The following is a 5,000-nucleotide window of genomic DNA, read 5'->3' on the forward strand; positions in this document are numbered from 1 at the left end:
TTGCTGGCCGTTGGAGGAGCTCCAGCGGACCGGGGGGAGCGCGCCCGTCTTCGGGGCTTGTTGCTGGCCGTTGGAGGAGCTCCAGCGGACCGGGGGGAGCGCGCCCGTCTTCGGGGCTTGTTGCTGGCCGTTGGAGGAGCTCCAGCGGACCGGGGGGAGCGCGCCCGTCTTCGGGGCTTGTTGCTGGCCGTTGGAGGAGCTCCAGCGGACCGCGGGGAGCGCGCCCGTCTTCGGGGCTTGTTGCTGGCCGTTGGCGGAGCTCCAGCGGACCGCGGGGAGCGCGCCCGTCTTCGGGGCTTGTTGCTGGCCGTTGGAGGAGCTCCAGCGGACCGGGGGGAGCGCGTCCGTCTTCGGGGCTTGTTGCTGGCCGTTGGAGGAGCTCCAGCGGACCGCGGGGAGCGCGCCCGTCTTCGGGGCTTGTTGCTGGCCGTTGGCGGAGCTCCAGCGGACCGCGGGGAGCGCGCCCGTCTTCGGGGCTTGTTGCTGGCCGTTGGAGGAGCTCCAGCGGACCGCGGGGAGCGCGCCCGTCTTCGGGGCTTGTTGCTGGCCGTTGGAGGAGCTCCAGCGGACCGGGGGGAGCGCGCCCGTCTTCGGGGCTTGTTGCTGGCCGTTGGAGGAGCTCCAGCGGACCGGGGGGAGCGCGCCCGTCTTCGGGGCTTGTTGCTGGCCGTTGGCGGAGCTCCAGCGGACCGGGGGGAGCGCGCCCGTCTTCGGGGCTTGTTGCTGGCCGTTGGAGGAGCTCCAGCGGACCGCGGGGAGCGCGCCCGTCTTCGGGGCTTGTTGCTGGCCGTTGGCGGAGCTCCAGCGGACCGGGGGGAGCGCGTCCGTCTTCGGGGCTTGTTGCTGGCCGTTGGAGGAGCTCCAGCGGACCGCGGGGAGCGCGCCCGTCTTCGGGGCTTGTTGCTGGCCGTTGGAGGAGCTCCAGCGGACCGGGGGGAGCGCGCCCGTCTTCGGGGCTTGTTGCTGGCCGTTGGAGGAGCTCCAGCGGACCGGGGGGAGCGCGCCCGTCTTCGGGGCTTGTTGCTGGCCGTTGGAGGAGCTCCAGCGGACCGGGGGGAGCGCGCCCGTCTTCGGGGCTTGTTGCTGGCCGTTGGAGGAGCTCCAGCGGACCGCGGGGAGCGCGCCCGTCTTCGGGGCTTGTTGCTGGCCGTTGGCGGAGCTCCAGCGGACCGCGGGGAGCGCGCCCGTCTTCGGGGCTTGTTGCTGGCCGTTGGAGGAGCTCCAGCGGACCGCGGGGAGCGCGCCCGTCTTCGGGGCTTGTTGCTGGCCGTTGGAGGAGCTCCAGCGGACCGGGGGGAGCGCGCCCGTCTTCGGGGCTTGTTGCTGGCCGTTGGAGGAGCTCCAGCGGACCGCGGGGAGCGCGCCCGTCTTCGGGGCTTGTTGCTGGCCGTTGGAGGAGCTCCAGCGGACCGGGGGGAGCGCGTCCGTCTTCGGGGCTTGTTGCTGGCCGTTGGAGGAGCTCCAGCGGACCGCGGGGAGCGCGCCCGTCTTCGGGGCTTGTTGCTGGCCGTTGGCGGAGCTCCAGCGGACCGCGGGGAGCGCGCCCGTCTTCGGGGCTTGTTGCTGGCCGTTGGAGGAGCTCCAGCGGACCGCGGGGAGCGCGCCCGTCTTCGGGGCTTGTTGCTGGCCGTTGGAGGAGCTCCAGCGGACCGGGGGGAGCGCGCCCGTCTTCGGGGCTTGTTGCTGGCCGTTGGAGGAGCTCCAGCGGACCGGGGGGAGCGCGCCCGTCTTCGGGGCTTGTTGCTGGCCGTTGGCGGAGCTCCAGCGGACCGGGGGGAGCGCGCCCGTCTTCGGGGCTTGTTGCTGGCCGTTGGAGGAGCTCCAGCGGACCGCGGGGAGCGCGCCCGTCTTCGGGGCTTGTTGCTGGCCGTTGGCGGAGCTCCAGCGGACCGGGGGGAGCGCGTCCGTCTTCGGGGCTTGTTGCTGGCCGTTGGAGGAGCTCCAGCGGACCGCGGGGAGCGCGCCCGTCTTCGGGGCTTGTTGCTGGCCGTTGGAGGAGCTCCAGCGGACCGGGGGGAGCGCGCCCGTCTTCGGGGCTTGTTGCTGGCCGTTGGAGGAGCTCCAGCGGACCGGGGGGAGCGCGCCCGTCTTCGGGGCTTGTTGCTGGCCGTTGGCGGAGCTCCAGCGGACCGGGGGGAGCGCGCCCGTCTTCGGGGCTTGTTGCTGGCCGTTGGAGGAGCTCCAGCGGACCGCGGGGAGCGCGCCCGTCTTCGGGGCTTGTTGCTGGCCGTTGGAGGAGCTCCAGCGGACCGCGGGGAGCGCGCCCGTCTTCGGGGCTTGTTGCTGGCCGTTGGAGGAGCTCCAGCGGACCGGGGGGGAGCCGGGCGTTCGAGTTGCCCAGGCAGGGGGTTATCCTCCACTAGCAAACCTCCATGAGCAGCGGAGCCCGTCAGCTGCGCCAAAAAGAACCACACGAGGGCGGCCTGGGGTTGAAATCCCCCGCCACATAGGAACGAATGCCGGGCGTTCGAGTTGCCCAGGCAGGGGGTTATCCTCCACTAGCAAACCTCCATGAGCAGCGGAGCCCGTCAGCTGCGCCAAAAAGAACCACACGAGGGCGACCTGGGGTTGAAATCCCCCGCCACATAGGAACGAATGCCGGGCGTTCGAGTTGCCCAGGCAGGGGGTTATCCTCCACTAGCAAACCTCCACGAGCAGCGGAGCCCGTCAGCTGCGCCAAAAAGAACCACACGAGGGCGACCTGGGGTTGAAATCCCCCGCCACATAGGAACGAATGCCGGGCAACCAGGGGTCGAAATCCCCCATTGAAATGAATGGCGGGCAACCAGGGGTCGAAGTCCCCCATTGAAATGAATGGCGGGCAACCAGGGGTCGAAGTCCCCCATTGAAATGAATGGCGGGTTACCAGGGGTCGAAATCCCCCATTGAAATGAATGGCGGGCGACCAGGGGTCGAAATCCCCCATTGAAATGAATGGCGGGCAACCAGGGGTCGAAGTCCCCCATTGAAATGAATGGCGGGCAACCAGGGGTCGAAGTCCCCCATTGAAATGAATGGCGGGCTACCAGGGGTCGAAATCCCCCATTGAAATGAATGGCGGGCGACCAGGGGTCGAAATCCCCCATTGAAATGAATGGCGGGCAACCAGGGGTCGAAGTCCCCCATTGAAATGAATGGCGGGCAACCAGGGGTCGAAGTCCCCCATTGAAATGAATGGCGGGCTACCAGGGGTCCAAGTCCCCCATTGAAATGAATGGCGGGCTACCAGGGGTCGAAGTCCCCCATTGAAATGAATGGCGGGCTACCAGGGGTCGAAATCCCCCATTGAAATGAATGGCGGGCGACCAGGGGTCGAAATCCCCCATTGAAATGAATGGCGGGCGACCAGGGGTCGAAATCCCCCATTGAAATGAATGGCGGGCAACCAGGGGTCGAAGTCCCCCATTGAAATGAATGGCGGGCTACCAGGGGTCGAAATCCCCCATTGAAATGAATGGCGGGCTACCAGGGGTCGAAGTCCCCCATTGAAATGAATGGCGGGCTACCAGGGGTCGAAATCCCCCATTGAAATGAATGGCGGGCGACCAGGGGTCGAAATCCCCCATTGAAATGAATGGCGGGCAACCAGGGGTCGAAAGTCCCCATTGAAATGAATGGCGGGCGACCAGGGGTCGAAATTCCCCATTGAAATGAATGGCGGGCAACCAGGGGTCGAAATTCCCCATTGAAATGAATGGGCCCATTCATTTTCAATGGCCGGGCTACCAGGGGCGCAGTACCACCTGTCGTCATTAGGGGCGCTGTAGATAGGGGACCGAGTCCCCCCATTCGAGAGGTTTGCACCCAAACCTCAAAATGGTTGGTGTACAATTATAGGAGAGACCTTTTTAAGACGTGGGAGCTCCAGGGCAAATCAAGGGAGGCTCGACCAACCCATATCCGCTTTAGATGCACTTTAGGTCGGACTCCCTTGCCAGATGGTCCCCTCCTCAGCCTGGTTCTCGAATTTTTTCTAAGTCAGCCCAACTTGGAAATATTTTCAGAGTGCCACTTTCAAGGGAGTTTCGCCCAACCCCTATCCGCCTAAGAGGCACTTCAGGTCGGCCTGACTGGCCACATTTTCCCCCTCCTCATCCTGGTTCTCGAATTTTTTCTAAGTCAGCCAAACTTGGAAATTTTTTCAGAGTGCCACTTTCAAGGGAGTTTCGCCCAACCCCTATCCGCCTAAGAGGCACTTCGGGTCGGCCTGACTGGCCACATTTTCCCCCTCCTCATCCTGGTTCTCGAATTTTTTCTAAGTCAGCCAAACTTGGAAATTTTTTCAGAGTGCCACTTTCAAGGGAGTTTCGCCCAACCCCTATCCGCCTAAGAGGCACTTCGGGTCGGCCTGACTGGCCACATTTTCCCCCTCCTCATCCTGGTTCTCGAATTTTTTCTAAGTCAGCCAAACTTGGAAATTTTTTCAGAGTGCCACTTTCAAGGGAGTTTCGCCCAACCCCTATCCGCCTAAGAGGCACTTCGGGTCGGCCTGACTGGCCACATTTCCCCCCTCCTCATCCTGGTTCTCGAATTTTTTCTAAGTCAGCCAAACTTGGAAATTTTTTCAGAGTGCCACTTTCAAGGGAGTTTCGCCCAACCCCTATCCGCCTAAGAGGCACTTCGGGTCGGCCTGACTGGCCACATTTTCCCCCTCCTCATCCTGGTTCTCGAATTTTTTCTAAGTCAGCCAAACTTGGAAATTTTTTCAGAGTGCCACTTTCAAGGGAGTTTCGCCCAACCCCTATCCGCCTAAGAGGCACTTCGGGTCGGCCTGACTGGCCACATTTTCCCCCTCCTCATCCTGGTTCTCGAATTTTTTCTAAGTCAGCCAAACTTGGAAATTTTTTCAGAGTGCCACTTTCAAGGGAGTTTCGCCCAACCCCTATCCGCCTAAGAGGCACTTCGGGTCGGCCTGACTGGCCACATTTTCCCCCTCCTCATCCTGGTTCTCGAATTTTTTCTAAGTCAGCCAAACTTGGAAATTTTTTCAGAGTGCCACT

The sequence above is a fragment of the Leptonotus elevatus genome, unplaced genomic scaffold, assembly GCF_054856555.1.
Source record: "Leptonotus elevatus isolate MCC_2025b unplaced genomic scaffold, RoL_Lele_1.0 HiC_scaffold_95, whole genome shotgun sequence".
NCBI classification, from domain to species: Eukaryota; Metazoa; Chordata; class Actinopteri; order Syngnathiformes; family Syngnathidae; genus Leptonotus; species Leptonotus elevatus.